We start from the raw sequence: 21,383 nt of genomic DNA on the forward strand, positions 1-21,383 counted from the left end.
ATGGGAAAATGCAGATCCAGATCCAGTTTAAAAAAAAACTCCGGTCCGTGTTTTCCAACGCACCGATTTAAATAATACATTCCATACTTTTCTGCTGCTCCGTAATTTCCGTTCCGCATTTTCCAGCACACCTTCAACACATCCACAATTCTCACACAGTTTCTTTTAGCTGCTGGCATTACACGACAGGCTCTTCTCACACTTTCCTGTGTCTCCCTATCACAGACAGACAAGCGCACCTTCTTACACACGTCACATACTGTCACGACATAAGTCACATACGTATACGTCCTCTCCCAGCAGAGAGGTAGCAGCATGGCTAACGTTAGCTGTGATGCTAGCGCAGCCGTGCGAGCAACGCTCCCTCTAAGGTGCTCGCATATCAAACTCTTTTGGCTGTCTTTTTGACACTTACATCCGGCGCCCCCCTCCACACCCTGGATTATAAATAATGTAAATAATTCAATGTGATTATCTTGTGTGATGACTGTATTATGATGATAGTACCGTATTTTCCGCACCATAAGGCGCCCTGGGTTAAAAGCCGCGCCTTCAATGAACGGCATATTTCAAAACTTTGTCCACCTATAAGCCGCCCGGTGTTGTAAGCCGCATCTAACTGCGCTATCCATCCATCCATCCATCTTCTTCCGCTTATCCGAGGTCGGGTCGCGGGGGCAGCAGCCTAAGCAGGGAAGCCCAGACTTCCCTCTCCCCAGCCACTTCGTCCAGCTCCTCCCGGGGGATCCCGAGGCGTTCCCAGGCCAGCCGGGAGACATAGTCTTCCCAACGTGTCCTGGGTCTTCCTCGTGGCCTCCTACCGGTCGGACATGCCCTAAACACCTCCTTAGGGAGGCGCTCGGGTGGCATCCTGACCAGATGCCCGAACCACCTCATCTGGCTCCTCTCGATGTGGAGGAGCAGCGGCTTTACTTTAAGCTCCCCCCGGATGACAGAGCTTCTCACTCTATCTCTAAGGGAGAGCCCCGCCACCCGGCGGAGGAAACTCATTTCGGCCGCTTGTACCCATGATCTTGTCCTTTCGGTCATAACCCAAAGCTCATGACCATAGGTGAGGATGGGAACGTAGATCGACCGGTAAATTGAGAGCTTTGCCTTCTGGCTCAGCTCCTTCTTCACCACAACGGATCGATACAGTGTCCGCATTACTGAAGACGCCGCACCGATCCGCCTGTCGATCTCACGATCCACTCTTCCCTCACTCGTGAACAAGACTCCGAGGTACTTGAACTCCTCCACTTGGGGCAAGATCTCCTCCCCAACCCGGAGATGGCACTCCACCCTTTTCCGGGCGAGAACCATGGACTCGGACTTGGAGGTGCTGATTCTCATCCCAGTCGCTTCACACTCAGCTGCGAACCGATCCAGTGAGAGCTGAAGATCCTGGCCAGATGAAGCCATCAGGACCAAATCATCTGCAAAAAGCAGAGACCTAATCCTGCAGCCACCAAACCGGATCCCTTCAACGCCTTGACTGCGCCTAGAAATTCTGTCCATAAAAGTTATGAACAGAATCGGTGACAAAGGGCAGCCTTGGCGGAGTCCAACCCTCACCGGAAACGTGTCCGACTTACTGCCGGCAACGCGAACCAAGCTCTGACACTGATCATACAGGGAGCGGACCGCCACAATCAGACAGTCCGAAACCCCATACTCTCTGAGCACTCCCCACAGGACTTCCCGAGGGACACGGTCGAATGCCTTCTCCAAGTCCACAAAGCACATGTAGACTGGTTGGGCAAACTCCCATGCACCCTCAAGGACCCTGCCGAGAGTATAGAGCTGGGCCACAGTTCCACGACCAGGACGAAAACCACACTGTTCCTCCTGAATCCGAGGTTCGACTATCCGGCGTAGCCTCCTCTCCAGTACACCTGAATAGACCTTACCGGGAAGGCTGAGGAGTGTGATCCCACGATAGTTAGAACACACCCTGCGGTTCCCCTTTTTAAAGAGAGGAACCACCACCCCGGTCTGCCAATCCAGAGGTACTGCCCCCGATGTCCACGCGATGCTGCAGAGTCTTGTCAACCAAGACAGCCCTACAGCATCCAGAGCCTTAAGGAACTCCGGGCGGATCTCATCCACCCCCGGGGCCTTGCCACCGAGGAGCTTTTTAACTACCTCAGCAACCTCAGCCCCAGAAATAGGAGAGCCCACCACAGAATCCCCAGGCACTGCTTCCTCATAGGAAGACGTGTTGGTGGGATTGAGGAGGTCTTCGAAGTATTCCCTCCACCGATCCACAACTTCCGCAGTCGAGGTCAGCAGAACACCACCCGCACCATACACGGTGTTGGTAGTGCACTGCTTCCCCTTCCTGAGGCGGCGGATGGTGGTCCAGAATCGCTTCGAAGCCGTCCGGAAGTCGTTTTCCATGGCTTCCCCGAACTCCTCCCATGTCCGAGTTTTTGCCTCCGCGACCGCTGAAGCCGCACACCGCTTGGCCTGTCGGTACCTGTCCGCTGCCTCAGGAGTCCCATGAGCCAAAAGGACCCGCTAACTGCGCTAAATGAATGTCAAAAAAACAGTCAGATAGGTCAGTCAAACTTTAATAATATATTAAAAACCAGCGTTCTAACAACTCTGTTCACTCCCAAAATGTACGCAAATGTGCAATCACAAACATAGTAAAATTCAAAATAGTGCAGAGCAATAGCAACATAATGTTGCTCGAACGTTAATGTCACAACACACAAAATAAACATAACGCTCACTTTCTGAAGTTATTCTTCATTCATAAATCCCTCGAATTATTCTCCTTCGTTGTCCGAATTGAAAAGTTGGGCGAATGTGGGATCCAAAATGTCGTCTGGCGCTGTCTCCCTGTCTTGGTGAACGTCACGTGTGTTCGCCTTCTGTCATCCACTGTTCCCACGCAGTTAGCAGTCTAGCTTCGAATGCCCTGTTGACACCAATATCTAGCGCTGGAGGTCTTTTGTCAATCCACCCGGAATGACGGCGAGTATTGAATTAAGCGCGTAAGCGTGTCTCTTAATGTGATGTTATGAGCTAGCAAATATAACAACTACACTACCCAGCATGCAACGATAGTGACGAGCATGCGCGGTAGCCCTGAGAAGCGTTGTTGTATGCTGGGAGTTAGAATGTGGTTATGAGCACGCTGTGAGTAAACGTTGAGAACTCAGTTAACACGCCTCGTCTGCATTATTTATAATTAGACAGACAACACACTTAATAGGAGCCATTTTGGGGTCTTTACATAAACACACAAATGGAAATGAAACGTCACATATCCCAGCATGCACCGCGCGCTTCTTCTACGGGGAAAAAAGATGGCGGCTGTTTACCGAAGTTGCGAGACCGAAACTTTATGAAAATGAATCTTAATATTTATCCATATATAAAGCGCACCGGGTTATAAGGCGCACTGTCAGCTTTTGAGAAAATTTGTGGTTTTTAGGTGCGCCTTATAGTGCGGAAAATACGGTATATATATCTGATAGTATATATCTGTATCATGAATCAATTTAAGTGGACCCCGACTTAAACAAGTTGAAAAACTTATTGGGGCGTTACCATTTAGTGGTCAATTGTACGGAATATGTACTTCACTGTGCAACCTACTAATAAAAGTCTCAATCAATCAATCAAAACACATAGAATCATCATACTGCTGTGATTATATGCATCAAGTGTTCATTCAAGGCTAAGGCAAAATATCCAGATATATATTGTGTATTGCAATATGGCCTTAAAATATCGCAATATTTAAAAAAGGCCATATCGCCCAGCCCTAGTTCAATGATGCCATTTCTGTTTGTCATGTATAATTTTGTCTATTTTGTGTTTATCCTTGAATAAACAGGTCAGTTTCTTGTTACCAACCATTGTGTATTATTCAAACTCCCCTAATTCAGCTGGCTAGTTGTTATCAAGAGTACTAAAACCCTTTTCAACATGATTCTGACAACTAAGTAGGCTAAATAACTTTAAACTTTAATACATGCTCGGATAGGCCAGTATCGGTATCGGTCGGTATCGGATCGGAAATGCAAAAACAATATTGGTATCGGAAGTGCAAAAACCTGGATCGGGACATCCCTAACTCAGACTCTATATTTACTTGTGTGTTGTTGTAGTGGGTCAGTGGGGGGGGCACGGCACGCATGTCTTGGAAGGAGGAAAGGGGCATGGGGTTTAATAACGCATGGAGTGTTACGGGGGAGAACAAGGCATACAACAAATATGAGGTGTTTGGTCGTTTTAACGTGAAATAAATTATATCGATATTTTCTTAATTCATATCTTGTTTAAAATATAACGATATATCTTACAAACTCGATAAATCACCCAGCCCTAAAGTTAAAGTACAAATGATTGTCACACACACTAGGTGTGGTGAAATTTGTCCTCTGCATTTGACCCATCCCCCTGATCACCCCCTGGGAGGTGAGGGGAGCAGTGGGCAGCAGCGGTGCCGCGCCCGGGAATCATTTTTGGTGATTTGGTGACTAGTACAAACCTTCACTAAAATATGGACTTTTGTCGAGGCTGGAACCCATTATTCATATTTACATTGTTTCTTATGGAGAAATATCCTTCACTATACAAACGTTTCCATTTACGAACCCTGTTCAGGAACCAATTCCACTGTAGTCAGAAGTTCTATCATTAAAGTCGCAGTAGAGTGGAAAAACAAATTGACTTCATATGCTTGATTGTGTTTCATTGTAGGGCTGGGCGATATATCGATATACGTGATATATCGCGGGTTTGTCTCTGTGCGATATAGAAAATGACTATATCATGATATTCGAGTATGCGTTCTCTCGCAGTTGCTTTTAGCTGCTGGCATTACACTACAGGCTCTCACTCTTTCCTGTCTCTCCTTCTCACAGACAGCAAGCGCAGCTTCTACACACGTCACATACTGTCACGTCATACGTCACATACGTATATGCCCTCGCGCAGCAGAGAGGTAGCAGCATAGCTAATGTTAGCTGTGATGCTAGCGGTAATACGAGAGAAAGAAGGTGCGAATCTGGTAACAAATGAAGGAATAATTAATTCCCCAAAAAACAGCAGGGGGTCCATCGTCTGGCGGTGGTTTTGCTTCAAGTGGGAATATGTCGAACAGACAACCGTAATTTGTCAAGTGTGGGGTGAAAACGTTGCTATAAAAGTAGCATTACTGCTAATATGTAGCATCATTTGAAAAGTCACCTGCTAGAGAATGAATAAGAAGAGGTGCTTACTCCGCATGTCAAAATCTCCATTCGGTGCCACACGGCCACACCATCAAAATGCAGAGGCAAACATTTCCAGATCAACACCGTATGAAAAAATAGTGATTTTTTTTTAGTTGTGATTTCCTTCTCTGCATGAAAGTTTTAAAGTAGAATATATTAATGCAGTATGAAGAAGAATGTTTTAATGTAGACACATAGAATCATCATACTGCTGTGATTATATGCATCAAGTGTTCATTCAAGGCTAAGGCAAAATATCGAGATATATATCGTTTATGGCGATATGGCCTTAAAATATCGCAATATTAAAAAAGGCCATATCGCCCAGCCCTATTTCATTGCATCTGTTAAACCATGTTCAATTGTATTTACATTACGCAAAGTATGTGAAAATATCGTCTAAACATCACAAAATGCCACACTTCCAGACAGCTGTTTTGAATATTCCGCTCCAAATGTCTTTGGCAATTTCCGTAGATTCTACGTCACTGGAGTCACGCTTCTGCACTCTGAAAAGATTATTAGGTCAGTCATACTGGAAATATGCAAAACTAAAAAATATGTGCTGTTTATCAGTCACAAAGACAAGAACACAAATAAATAGCTAACAATTAAGTCAACAAATCGAGGGTTCTCTGATGCGACCATAAATCCCTCTAAAAAACATCCAGAAAGCGGCAACAATAGTCCATAGGTCATGACCTGAAAATTAACCAAATGTGAGTGATATTGTTATTATAAGCGCTAACGCAGACCAACTATTTTAGCAGCACATTGATAGCAGTGAGCTAAAGCTAGCTTATGCTGCTATTGTTGACAAACTATAAGCCGGCAGCTGCTTCTTTGAACAGTACATTCTAAATTATAATTCGTGCAGCTCTCACCTGCTAGTAGACAAATGTGGCCATGGGCCGAAAGACTAGTCCACTTTAACATCCCCCGAGATAACAAAAAAGACTTTAGTTGTAGGGCTGAAACGACGCGTCGACGTAGTCGACGTCATCGGTTACGTAAATACGTCGAGGGCGTTTTTGTTCGTCGACGCGTCACATATTTACGTCACACTACCGTCATGGCGGAGCGCAAAGCAGACGATGCGAGCGGGGGGAAAAAAGCACGCCAAAAGTCATCAAAAGTGTGGGAGTATTTCAATAAACGGCCTAAGAAGAAACGCTACTTTTACTCCGCTACTTTTATCTACATTCAGCTCGCTACTCGCTACTAATTTTTATCGATCTGTTAATGCACGCTTTGTTTGTTTTGGTCTGTCAGACAGACCTTCAAAGTGCTTGCCTTACTGGTGACGTTTCACTTCGTTCCACCAATCAGATGCAGTCACTGGTGACGTTTCACTTCGTTCCACCAATCAGATGCAGTCACTGGTGACGTTGGACCAATCAAACAGAGCCAGGGGTCACATGACCTGACTGGCTCCGAGCTAACTTCGGGTGTTACCATTTAGTGGTCAATTGTACGGAATATGCACTGTACTGTGCAATCTACTAATAAAAGTTCCAATCAATCAATCAAAAGTGTGAAGGAAAAAAGACCCTTTTTTATTTCAACCGTAAAGACTGACTGCACAGTTATTGTCTTCACAATAAAAGTCGCGCTCCATCGCGCGTGCGCTTTCAAAATAAGAGTCTCCGAAAGCCAGCGCAAACAAGCTAGCAAGCTACGGAGTTTGCCGCCAATGTATTTCTTGTAAAGGGTATAAAAACGAATATGGAAGGTGGACAAATAAGATGCCAAATAACAACCACTTTCATGTGGTATTAGACAGAAAGGAGGAACTTTTTTTCTCCTCCATTGGAAAACGTGGACGTTACCAGCACTGCTGTCTGATTCCAATCAATGCAAGTCATCAGAATCAGGTAATACACCAACTTATATTCTTGTCTTCATGAAAGAAAGGAATCTATATGTTAAACATGCATGTATAATTATTAAAACACCTTTAACATGTAAACAAAAACGGCAAAATAAATAAATATAAATTATATACTGTATATATCAATGTATGTATATATATATATATATATATATATATATATATATATATATATATATATATATATATATATATGATATGTGTGTGTATGTTACTCAGTACTTGAGTAGTTTTTTCACAACATACTTTTTACTTTTACTCAAGTAAATATTTGGGTGACTACTCCTTACTTTTAATTGAGTAATAAATCTCTAAAGTAACAGTACTCTTACTTGAGTACAATTTCTGGCTACTCTACCCACCTCTGCTAATAATGTTGTTGTATGCACACTGTGTCGAGCGGAAATGGCCTATCATAGCAGCACAACGGCAGCGTTCTTGCCATCACCATCAACTAGTCAATCGTCCGCGTGAGTATACGTTGTCATCATTACACAAAAACATGAATGTGTCATTTGTATCTGCGTTGTAAATTCATAAACTAAAGCACCGTTTCGCTCTGAGAGGAGCGTTTGGCGTGCCTGTTCAGTGTTTACAAAGACGCGCTCCTCTTTAACGCTAACGTTAATTAGTTGTGCAAATACCTTTTACAACATTAACAATTACGTATACTATGTACAAACGAACAATTAACATTCACTTTAATCATACTATCATTGTTGTGTTATTAAGCAAAATAAGCAAAAGTTTTACTTTTGTTGAAATGTTTACACTGTTACAGAATATTTCGTTTTGCACTTTTTTGTATTGGATGTTTATCTTTATTTTTGCACATTTGAGCAAATAAGCAATACTTTTACTTTTGTTGAAATGTTTACACTGTTGTTACAGAATATTTCCGTTTTGCACTTTTTTGAATTTGATGTTTATCTTTATTTTTGCACATTTTAAAGCAAAATAAGCAATACTTTTACTTTTGAAATGCTTATACTATTGCAGAATATTAAGATTTGCACTGGATGTTTACTTTTATATTTGCACATTGAAAGCAAATAAGCTACTTTTAATTTTGTTAAATGTTTACATTGTTACAGAATATTTTGTCATGTTGTTGTCAATGTTGACTGAGTGGCCATACTTTTTTTTTTGTAAATAAAAGCCATGCCTTTTGAAAAAACTGGCCTACATTTATTTTTTCATCTTCATTTTAAATAAAAAAAATAATCGGTAAAAGGAAAAATAATCTATAGATTAATCGAAAAAATAATCTATAGATTAACCGATTAACCGAAAAAATAATCTATAGATTAATCGATAGAAAAATAATCGTTAGCTGCAGCCTTATTTAGTTGCGGCAAATTTTTTGGAACCCTATGTGAGGACTGTGATTGAATCTTCATCTAAACGGAATTATTTGAGCGTCCCGACGGTCGTCATCGCAGCAAGAGTGGACATTGTAAAGTAAGTGTTTAATAGTGGTTTAATATGGTTAGTTTAGCAATTCTGCTGATGCTATAGTGTTTCAATAAAGTTACATCTGTTTAACCAGTGGTGGGCCGTGCGTTTCCCACCTAGGCCTTCAGTGATCTCAGACTTCAATGATTACCTCTCAAAATACCATAATTGATGTCACCACATGGTCATTGCTGGAGAAATACTATACAGGAACACATGTACACCCTACTGTGCATAGAAACACATCAACAGTATACAAAACGGGTTATTTCCTGGCGCATTTAAAAATCTATTAAAACGCATCAGCAATTAAAACATATACGGTAAATGTCTCTGCTTGGCTCATGCAACTTCCGGTCAATAAAGTGTGATTCAAAGTACCGTATTTTCCGCACTATTAGCCGCACCTAAAAACCACAAATTTACTCAAAAGCTGACAGTGCGGCTTATAACCCGGTGCGCTTTATATATGGATTAATATTAAGATTCATTTTCATAAAGTTTAGGTCTCGCAACTACGGTAAACAGCCGCCATCTTTTTTCCCGGTAGAAGAGGAAGCGCTTCTTCTTCTACGCAAGCAACCGCCAAGGTAAGCACCCGCCCCCATAGAAGAGGAAGCGCTTCTTCTTCCACTGTAAGCAACCACCCGCCCCCGTAGAAGAAGAAGAAGAAGAAGCGCGCGGATATTACGTTTCATTTCCTTTGTGTGTTTACATCTGTAAAGACCACAAAATGGCTCCTACTAAGCGACAGGTTTCCGGTTCATGAAAAGACGCAATCTCTCCATCCGCACACGGACTACTATTTCACAGCAACTGCCTAAAGACTTTCAAGAAAAGCTGGCTACTTTCCGTGCATATTGTAAAAACAAGATAGCTGAAAAAAAGATCCGGCCAGAGAACATTATCAACATGGACGAGGTTCCACTGACTTTTGATATTCCTGTGAACCGCACTGTGGATACAACGGGAGCACGTACGGTGAATATTCGCACCACAGGGAATGAGAAGTCATCCTTCACTGTGGTTCTAGCTTGCCATGCTAATGGCCAGAAACTTCCACCCATGGTGATATTCAAAAGGAAGACCTTGCCAAAAGAGACCTTTCCAGCCGGCGTCATCATAAAAGCTAACTCGAAGGGATGGATGGATGAAGAAAAGGTGAGCGAGTGGTTAAGGGAAGTTTACGCGAAGAGGCCGGGTGGCTTTTTTCACGCAGCTCCGTCCATGTTGATATACGACTCCATGCGCGCCCACATCACGCTGGTTTTTAATATATTATTAAAGTTTGACTGACCTATCTGACTGTTTTTTTGACATTCCCTTTAGCGCAGTTAGATGCGGCTTATAACACGGGGCGGCTTATAGGTGGACAAAGTTTTGAAATATGCCGTTCATTGAAGGCGCGGCTTATAACCCAGGGCGGCTTATGGTGCGGAAAATACGGTACACACTTCTCAAAGATATATTTACTGCCCTGACCACATGATGGCGACAAATACACATGTAACAATGTTGATTAAATGACAAGCATGACACACTTTAACAACAAGAGTTTACAACTTTTAGTTGTAACAAAACACCTACTGTCAACAACTTGCAATCTGATTGGCTATCGCAACTGTCTCTCAACTCTGTGTTCTCAAATTCATCCGCTAACGGTCCCTATGTGTATCCAATCACAGGACGTGTAAATGTCACGTTCAACGTTAGGCCATTTAGAAGGCCTTACTGACAACAACTTGTGATCTGATTGGCTATCGCAACCGTCTATCACTGAATGTCCCTGTTCACTTACAGTGCACGGACGCCTGCATTGCTGAATCTGAAGGCGTCTGGCAGATTTTGTACAGCATAGCAACATTAGCTGGCTGAAATCTGATTGGATACAAACTAAAACTAAAACCAACAGCACTGGAACGAGCATAATATGACCTGAAGAGAATATGAATAATTTTAGATATTTAGGGAAAGAAAATTAATAAATAATTGTATCTTTAATTATGATCATGATTTCTGGTTATGTTAGGCCAGCAGAGAAGGCCTTGCTGGCCCTGACGGCACACCACTGCATTTAACACTCTGCCTCTAAAACTTACTGCTCATCCTCTGTGTTCAGGCTCAAAAATATGAGGTTCTGGATCCTAATTTTTCACCAAAGTAATCATTGTTGGCTCTCACAATGTCTGCTTGATTAGTAATGCTGTCAATGGGGAAGGGATCCGTGGTTCCTCCTCTACGTCACGGATCACTTGACTGGCTTCCTCATTAACTCTGAAAATGGCAAGGCATAGTATTTTGATCGAATCCATTCATTCGCAAACTTTCAAAGCCTTTTAGTGTCATAAATCATATACAGGTAAAAGCCAGTAAATTAGAATATTTTGAAAAACTTGATTTATTTCAGTAATTGCATTCAAAAGGTGTAACTTGTACATTATATTTATTCATTGCACACAGACTGATGCATTCAAATGTTTATTTCATTTAATTTTGATGATTTGAAGTGGCAACAAATGAAAATCTAAAATTCCGTGTGTCACAAAATTAGAATATTACTTAAGGCTAATACAAAAAAGGGATTTTTAGAAATGTTGGCCAACTGAAAAGTATGAAAATGAAAAATATGAGCATGTACAATACTCAATACTTGGTTGGAGCTCCTTTTGCCTCAATTACTGCGTTAATGCGGCGTGGCATGGAGTCGATGAGTTTCTGGCACTGCTCAGGTGTTATGAGAGCCCAGGTTGCTCTGATAGTGGCCTTCAACTCTTCTGCGTTTTTGGGTCTGGCATTCTGCATCTTCCTTTTCACAATACCCCACAGATTTTCTATGGGGCTAAGGTCAGGGGAGTTGGCGGGCCAATTTAGAACAGAAATACCATGGTCCGTAAACCAGGCACGGGTAGATTTTGCGCTGTGTGCAGGCGCCAAGTCCTGTTGGAACTTGAAATCTCCATCTCCATAGAGCAGGTCAGCAGCAGGAAGCATGAAGTGCTCTAAAACTTGCTGGTAGACGGCTGCGTTGACCCTGGATCTCAGGAAACAGAGTGGACCGACACCAGCAGATGACATGGCACCCCAAACCATCACCCAACCATGCAAATTTTGCATTTCCTTTGGAAATCGAGGTCCCAGAGTCTGGAGGAAGACAGGAGAGGCACAGGATCCACGTTGCCTGAAGTCTAGTGTAAAGTTTCCACCATCAGTGATGGCACCCCAAACCATCACTGATGGTGGAAACTTTACACTAGACTTCAGGCAACGTGGATCCTGTGCCTCTCCTGTCTTCCTCCAGACTCTGGGACCTCGATTTCCAAAGGAAATGCAAAATTTGCATGGTTGGGTGATGGTTTGGGGTGCCATGTCATCTGCTGGTGTCGGTCCACTCTGTTTCCTGAGATCCAGGGTCAACGCAGCCGTCTACCAGCAAGTTTTAGAGCACTTCATGCTTCCTGCTGCTGACCTGCTCTATGGAGATGGAGATTTCAAGTTCCAACAGGACTTGGCGCCTGCACACAGCGCAAAATCTACCCGTGCCTGGTTTACGGACCATGGTATTTCTGTTCTAAATTGGCCCGCCAACTCCCCTGACCTTAGCCCCATAGAAAATCTGTGGGGTATTGTGAAAAGGAAGATGCAGAATGCCAGACCCAAAAACGCAGAAGAGTTGAAGGCCACTATCAGAGCAACCTGGGCTCTCATAACACCTGAGCAGTGCCAGAAACTCATCGACTCCATGCCACGCCGCATTAACGCAGTAATTGAGGCAAAAGGAGCTCCAACCAAGTATTGAGTATTGTACATGCTCATATTTTTCATTTTCATACTTTTCAGTTGGCCAACATTTCTAAAAATCCCTTTTTTGTATTAGCCTTAAGTAATATTCTAATTTTGTGACACACGGAATTTTGGATTTTCATTTGTTGCCACTTCAAATCATCAAAATTAAATGAAATAAACATTTGAATGCATCAGTCTGTGTGCAATGAATAAATATAATGTACAAGTTACACCTTTTGAATGCAATTACTGAAATAAATCAAGTTTTTCAAAATATTCTAATTTACTGGCTTTTACCTGTATACGTATATGAGGCAACTTGTTTTTTCACCCTACTGCTACTTTAAATGGGAAAAAGGTTGAATGCAACACACCGAGACAATGGTCTAGTATAGGACCACAAAACCCACTTTTAGCACACCCCTTAGGCCAGTGGTCCCCAACCACTGGTCCGGGGACTGGCACCGGTCCGTGACGCATTGGCTACCGGGCCGCACAGAGACATTAAATAGTTTATAACCGGCCGCATTTTCTCCTACTTAACTTTGGCCAGTCTTACCAGACACACCACTAAGCTTGTTCATAGATGCATTATAAAACTCCTAATAGGAAGTCGCCATTTGCTATATTTCTTACATCTTTGTCACATGGGACAAAGGCACATTAATAAAACACATAAAATGTAAAGGTGCCAAATCGTAGCCAAAAGCTTGGTTCCATCTAGCTGGGTTGATGACCTAAGATCAGGAACAAAGTGACCATAGGAGTTAATGTGCATAAGGCAGATGGAGAAGTACTAAATTGTTGCATATAATAATTGAGCTGAAGGAAAAGAAAGGGCAGAGGCTCCCACTAATTGAATGTTATGGTGAGTTTTTTCATATATTCATTTGTCATGCACTTATTTTTAGAGATGTCCGATAATATCGGCCGATAAATGCTTTCAAATGTAATATCGGAAATTATCGGTATCGGTTTCAAAATTATCGGTATCACTAAGTAAAATGTATGAGTTTTTAAAACGCCGCTGTGTACACGGACGTAGGGAGAAATGCAGAGCGCCAATAAACCTTAAAGGCACTGCCTTTGCGTGCCGGCCCAGTCACATAATATCCACGACTTTTCACACACACAAGTGAATGCAAGGCATACTTCATCAACAGCCATACAGGTCACACTGAGGGTGGCCATATAAACAACTTTAACACTGTTACAAATATGCGCCACACTGTGAACCCACACAAAAAAAGAATGACAAACACATTTCGGGAGAACATCTGCACCGTAACACAACATAAACACAACAGAACAAATACCCAGAACCCCTTGCAGCAGTAACTCTTCTGGGACGCTACAATATACACCCCCGCTACCACCTACCCCCTCCCCCACTTCAACCTCCTCATGCTCTCTCAGGGAGAGCATGTCCCAAATTCCAAGCTGCTGTTTTGAGGCTTGTTAAAAAAAATAATGCACTTTGTGATTTCAATAATAAATATGGCAATGCCATGTTGGCATTTTTTTCATAACTTGAGTTGATTTATTTTGGAAAACCTTGTTACATTGTTAAATGCATCACAAATAATAAGGTGTTAATTCCACGACTGTATATATCGGTATCGGTTGATATCGGAATCGGTACCGTATTTTCCGCACTATAAGGCGCACCTAAAAACCACAAATTTTCTCAAAAGCTAACAGTGCACCTTATAACCCGGTGCGCTTTATTACGATTCATTTTCATAAAGTTTCGATCTCGCAACTTCGGTAAACAGCCGCCATCTTTTTTCCCGGTAGAACAGGAAGCGCTTCTTCTTCTACGCAAGCAACCGCCAAGGAAAGCACCCGCCCCCATAGAACAGGAAGCGCTTCACCCGCCCCCATAGAACAGGAAGCGCTTCACCCGCCCCCGGAAGAAGAAGAAAAAACACGCGGATATCACCGTACGTTTCATTTCCTGTTTACATCTGTAAAGACCACAAAATGGCTCCTACTAAGCGATCCGGTTCATAAAAAGACGCAATCTCTCCATCCGCACACGGATTACTACCGTATTTCACAGCAACTGAACCGCACTGTGGAACGGGAGCACGTACGGTGAATATTCGCACCACAGGGAATGAGAAGTCATCCTTCACTGTGGTTCTAGCTTGCCATGCTAACTTCCACTCATGGTGATATTCAAAAGGAAGACCTTGCCAAAAGAGACCTTTCCAGCCGGCGTCATCATAAAAGCTAACTCGAAGGGATGGATGGATGAAGAAAAGATGAGCGAGTGGTTAAGGGAAGTTTACGCGAAGAGGCCGGGTGGCTTTTTTCACACAGCTCCGAAGGCGAACACACCTTCACTAAGACGGGCAGACAGCCTCGGACGACATACGCCAACATTTGCCAGTGGATCGTAAATGCTTGGGCAGATATTTCGGTCACAACTGTGGTCCGAGCTTTCCGGAAGGCAGGATTCACAGAACAACAGCGACACTGACTCCCGATGACTTCTACGAGACGGAACCGGCCATTTTGGATCCCACGCTTGCGCAACTTTTCAATTCGGACACCGAAGACGAAGAATTCGAAGGATTTACGAATGAAGAATAACTTCAGAAGGTGAGCGCTATGTTTATTTTGTGTGTTGTGACATTAACGTTCGAGCAACATTATGTTGCTATTTATTGCTCTACACCATTTTGAATTTTACTATGTTTGTGATTGCACATTTGCGTACATTTTGGGACAGAGTTGTTAGAACGCTGGTTTTCAATATATTATTAAAGTTTGACTGAACTATCTGACTGTTTTTTTGACATTCACTTTAGCGCAGCGTTTTTTTGACATTCACTTTAGCGCAGCGTAGGCGCGGCTTATAGTCCGGGGCGGCTTATTGGTGGACAAAATTATGAAATATGTAATTCATAGAAGGTGCGGCTAATAATCCGGTGCGCCTTATAGTGCGGAAAATACGGTATATATCGGTATCGGTTGATATCGGAATCGGTAATTTAGAGTTGGACAATATCAGAATATCGGCAAAAAAGTAATTATCGGACATCTCTACTTATTTTCTATATCTTTCTGTCACACGTGGAAGGCCGGTTTCACTACATTAAACGGGTCCCTGGTGCAAAAAAGGTTGGGGACCCCCTGCCTAACGCGACATTTTAACATTCTCCAGGCGAAGAAAAAACACAAAAGTGGGGCAAGATTCAACAACCCCTTTCCCTTCAGAATGTTCCAGAACAACAACATATCTTCTGGCACTCTCTCCATGTGACTTCCCAGCAGCAGCCATGCTCCAACACGGCCTGACACCACGTCCTACAAAAACAAGCTGCGACACCGTAGGCATACCATGACAGGTTAACATATAAATCAACTATATTTGTATTATTACCTTCAAGCAATATTTTTTTTTTTTTGGGAGGGGGGTGGCAGCGATTGTCACAAAGTCTAGCTTGCGTTAGCTTAACATGACCTTGCGTGGACAATTCAGGCAGGTTAGCATGTAGCTTTCAGTGGTTATGTCCAGGGCGTTGACACTCGATTACATCCGCGGGAGCATCCATAAAGTGGACTGTTTACATCAAAGTGGCATAAACTCACTTTGAAACTTATTATTGATGTTTGTATAGTTTAATAAGCACAATTGCAACAATACAGTACGTGCACCAGTTTTTCTATGAATATGTGTGCGTAGCACAAAAAGTAAGCGTTTATATTTGTTGGAGAAAAACGCAGACTAAAAGACGTTTATAGTGGTTGCACGTTAACGCCGATCAAAAGGAGACAACAAAGAAGCCGCCACGGAATTTCCCAAGCTGGTCTTATTTCGTTTAGTTTTTTTAAACCACATTTCACCTCGTAACTGATACGTCGTCAAACATAAATATAAATAATAGCTTAAAAGCGGAGATTCAAATAACCGAGGGTAGTTTTTATTTGGCTGGAGGAGAGCCAGCTTGCTAGGCCGCCCGTGATGCTAGCGGCTAGCAGCTAGCTTAGCAATGCTAACACGGGTGATTTACCTTGGCCCCCGCAAACTCGGTTGTTTCTCAAAACTCGCGGGTACACGGCCGACCTGTCCGTAATGTACGCACATGTGTCGGAATGACAACGCTTCGGCGTCGATATTAACACCAAAAAAAACTCACCCCAACAGCTTTCAGCACTGTCACCAGCGCCGCTAGAAGCAGCACGGCACATTACGTAGTGACGCGAAGGGCTCCTATCGCGAGATTTGCCAACGGGAGCAGGAGCCAAAGAGTCTGTAAAAAGAAAAGATAGTAACCGCCCCATCTCGCTTTACGAAACATGTTTGTGTTGTCAAAAGGAGAAAGACAATATATATTACCCATGTTCAGTTCAGTTCAGTTTCAGTTTATTTCGAACATGCAATGTAATCACACATTTCCAGTTGTTTCATTACAGCACATCCAAAAAGGAGTAGGAAGAAGCAGAGCTTATTTAATCCTACCCCTTTTAATACCATTGCAATTTTTTCCAATTTTGTTGTTCTCTGTAACAGAACAGTGAACAAATAAATAATATACAATAGTAAGCAAACTAATATTAAATACATAAATAATAATTGTCTCAATAAAAAAGGGAAAAAAGGGTTCAAGATGTTCATCATAATTCTTGTTCTGTGTACTTTGTGAACACTTGTAGTTTGAACAGTCACATAAACTGAATCATATTTACATTACAATTCATTACATTCTAGATATATTACATATCTAATTCTTCCTCAAGTTAAAGAAAAACAATTTAGAGTTATTAATTGAATAAACCCGATTAATGATTACACTTCAGTGCTATATGCTATATTCAGGTATTTTTGGAATGTGATACTTTACATTTATTTTGTGAGGAGATTAGAAGTTGACTGAAAGACAAAAGTATAGAGAGGTCCCTGTTTACAATAGAGAAGATTACTTTTTTCATATTTATGAAAGATAACAATCTAGAAAAGATTATTAATATAATATGTTGTTTATAGTACATTTTTCATTCATAAAAGTCGATTTGTTAAGGTGAAACCCAAATTCTACCATTGGATTAATGATTTTTAATTCAAATCTTGGAAAATAGTAGACAATAGAAAAAGCCTTTAAATAATTGTCTTTATGGGAGGAATTGAAGTGGTTTTGAATAAGCCCGTATCTTTTATTTATTTATCTTTTTTTTTATTTATTAGTATGATCACTTCACTTTTTTAATATTTGTATTTGTATAAGGATGTTAAATGCTCAACATGGTTTGTATTTGAAAATATTGAAATGGATCGGAAGTGTTTATTTCCGCTCCTTTTTTACATTATGTATAAATATCAATATTTTTTAAAGATTATGTGCTGTTAATTTGTTTTTTTGTACTGTTAATTACATACATTTTAAATGGTTATTGTTATTTGCTCAATGCTTGAATTTCCTTGAAATAACGCAGTATCTATATTTCGAGGTTAGATCGCTATTTTCAAAAATACTAATTGGACGAATACATGTTACGCAGCATTATTTCAATACAGGGGCGTCAAACTCGTTTTTCTCAGGGGGCCACCTCACAGTTATGGCTGCTCTCAGAGGGCCGATTGTAGCAATGAGTAATAAATGAGTATAGTTTTTAAAGAATTCTCCTCATGGTAGTATAGCACAATTTCCTATACATTTGATTATTACACACTTTTTTCCGTACACTGTAAAAAAAATCTGTAGATTTTGCGGTAAAAACCTTATTGGTCAGTCATTCTAAATTTTTACTCTAAAATCTACGATAGTCTTCACTGCTGCCAGTGTTTAAAAAAAAAATCAACAATTGTTGTGTGCAAAGTGTGTTACCGTGACTAAAAAAACGATCGGCTACGGTGACGGCAAAACACCCATCACACGTCACACGCACATCTTAAAGACACGCCCACAGTGGCGCTGACAACACAAGAGTGGACACTTGATTTGTAACATGATCCAAGATGGCTAATGCAATTTGAGTTACTTCAATGCATTACATTATTTCAAACATAAAAGGTTGAGCCATTAACATCTTTATTTAAACAACTAGGGACGGCGTGGCGCAGTGGAAGAATGGCCGTGCGCGACCCGAGGGTCCCTGGTTCAATCCCCACCTAGTACCAACCTCGTCATGTCCGTTGTGTCCTGAGCAAGACACTTCACCCTTGCTCCTGATGGGTGCTGGTTAGCGCCTTGCATGGCAGCTCCCTCCATCAGTGTGTGAATGTGTGTGTGAATGGGTAAATGTGGAAGTAGTGTCAAAGCGCTTTGAGTACCTTGAAGGTAGAAAAGCGCTATACAAGTACAACCCATTTATCATTTAACTAGTGCCAATACGCAGAGGTGGGACCAAGTCATTGTTTTGCAAGTCACAAGTAAGTCTCAAGTCTTTGCCCTCAAGTCCGAGTCAAGTCCCGAGTCAAGACAGGCAAGCCCCGAGTCAAGTCCAAAGTCAAGACTGGAAAGTCTCAAGTCAAGTCCTAAGTCCTGCATTTTGAATTTCGAGTCCTTTCAAGTCCTTTTAACCACAGACTAATATATTAACACAGATTGTGTATGCTTTTCAAATGCTGTATTTATTTATTAAAACAAGTGCATTTTAAATTGCAGGAAAGAAAATTGTGCTGACATTGCACTTTATAATAGCACTATTAACCAGTCATTTTAAACATTAACTCATTCCTTTACAGAACAAACACATTGAAAAATAAAGTGCAAATGTACTTATTTGTACAAAAGTGTTAACATTGAAAAAACATGACATATACGTGAACATAACAAAAAAGTTGTACTTTTTATATGTCAGGGCCCTATGCTGCATTGCATTTGCAAAAGACCAAATTAGCCAAGAGTCTGTCAGTCATTTGTGCACGATGGGGGCGTAGTATGATGCCACCATGGCTGAAAACTCGCTCCACTGGAGCACTGGAGGCAGGCACTGCCAAGACTCTCATGGCCACTCGGAACAGTGAAGGAAGAGTCTTCATGTTCAATGCCCAGAACAAAAGGGGGGGAGAGTTTTTTTTGGGTTGGTGCACTACTTGTAAGTGTATCTTGTGTTTTTTATGTTGATTTAATTTAAAAAAATATATATATATATTTCTTGTGCGGCCCAATACCAATCGATCCACGGACCAGTACCGGGCCGCGGCCCGGTGGTTGGGGACCACTGAGGTAAACAACCAACAGTATGTCAGAAAGCTAGCTAAAACGGTACACATATTCATAATATAGTATACATTTTAACTGACCTTTATTTTACTATTTTTGTCTTTTTTTTAGGTGGCTAAAATACGCGGTGCTGCTGACCGCCGTCTAACGTTACGTGTGATATATTGACTAACGTAACCCTGCTTAAAAAAATCACTGAACAAAAAATATGAATAAGGTAGTGAACTGCAACAGATTCCCGTGTTTGCAATAACGTTATAACGTTAGCAGTGAGTTTACAGCCTCACTGATTTAACTACACAGCAAATAAAAGTCACGTTACTTAGCCAATAAACGTTATCTTACCGTTCTTTGTGCAACTTCAAATGCCAGACGAAGTTGTGAAGTTGTTGCCTCTCCATCAGTAATTTTCGAACCGCATGTGTTGCATACTGCAAACTGTTTTGTGTTGACCACCTCGTAATTTTTATACCCAAACGAAATTATTTTAGGCATCATTTTTTGTTCACTGGCGTGTGGTTTGGACATGTCTTCTTCGTTGGTTGTCCTGCAATTTGATTGGATGAATGCTGTGTGATGAAAACAAAGTAGATCTAATTTGATTGGCTGTTGTACTGACAGCACACCAGCTGACACACGCAACGCTGATAGACAAGTACACAATGAAAAATACGGAGCGCTCCCGAATAACTTTTTCATCTTTGGGTTTTGGGGAAAGTAGCAAGTCATGTCAAGTCATGTCAATTCAAAAGGCTTAAGTCCAAGTGAAGTCACAAGTCATTGATGTTAAAGTCTAAGTCGAGTTGCCAGTCTTTTTACATTTTGTCAAGTCGAGTCTAAAGTCATCAAATTCATGACTCGAGTCTTACTCGAGTCCAAATCATGTGACTCGAGTCCACACCTCTGCCAATACGTGATCATCATGGCGCCGATGAAGGCTGCCTCGGTGCTCTCTTGCGCTACGTTTTGTTTGTTTTTGTGCGTAAATAGTGTGTCCGCGTGCTCTTACACCCGCGAAGAACTACTGAACATCAGATCCATCATCCCTATGGACTTATTACCGGTCATTTTAGCGTCAGCTGCGGATTTGGTCCATTCTGTGATCAAAAGAGGGAGACCGCACCGAAGAGGAAAGCGAGCGGGCGCCGTTGTCCGTCTTCGCGGACGGGGATTACGCACGCCCTTACCTGGCATCTTACTCTCGAACGTCCGCTCACTTGCCAACAAGATGGTCGAGCTAGCGTTGCTGATGAGAAGAAACAAGGACTTTTCCTCATCTTGTGTTTTGTACTTCACGGAGACATGGCTGAGCGCAAGTGTCCCGGAGGGCTTTCATCTTCTCCGCGCGGACCGAGACGCGGGGCTCTCCGGCAAAAAAAGAGGCGGCGGAGTCTGCTTCTTCATCAACAACAGCTGGTGTACAGACATGACAGTGATATCACAACACTGCTCTCCTTCTCTGGAATATATTTTAATTCACTGTAAGCCCTTTTACTCACCGCGTGAGATCATTTAATTCATACTGGTGGCTGTTTACATCCCACCCGGTGCGGACGTGCGTGACGCTCAGCGCACGCTTGCAGGCCAGATCTTACATGTGGAACGGTCTTTTCCGGACTCTCTTGTTATCGTGCTTGGTGACTTTAACAAGGGAAATTTGAGCCAGGAATTACCCAAGTATAGGCAGTTTATTAAATGCCCGACCAGAGAGGAGAACACTTTGGATCACTGTTACACTACAATAAGCAAGGCTTTTCATGCAGTCCCGCGTGCTGCTCTTGGACTATCAGATCAGTGTTTCAACGCCGAGGCTGTGGACGAGCTGCGTGCATGTTGGGAGACGAC

At 42.1% G+C, this 21,383-nt stretch overlaps 1 protein-coding gene across 3 annotated transcripts in view; it reads right to left on the bottom strand.

Annotated features, from left to right (window-relative positions):
• csde1 (cold shock domain containing E1, RNA-binding) overlaps window positions 1–16,625 on the bottom strand; it is an 88,933-nt gene extending 72,308 nt beyond the window's left edge. For all 3 annotated transcript variants that reach the window (XM_061985650.2, XM_061985648.2, XM_061985649.2), the window contains exon 1: window positions 16,512–16,625. The gene's annotated coding sequence lies outside the window, so the exon portion shown is untranslated. The remainder of the gene's footprint in view (window positions 1–16,511) is intronic.
• Between the last annotated feature and the right edge of the window lie 4,758 nt (window positions 16,626–21,383).

This window comes from Nerophis lumbriciformis, linkage group LG23, assembly GCF_033978685.3.
Source record: "Nerophis lumbriciformis linkage group LG23, RoL_Nlum_v2.1, whole genome shotgun sequence".
Taxonomy (NCBI): Eukaryota; Metazoa; Chordata; class Actinopteri; order Syngnathiformes; family Syngnathidae; genus Nerophis; species Nerophis lumbriciformis.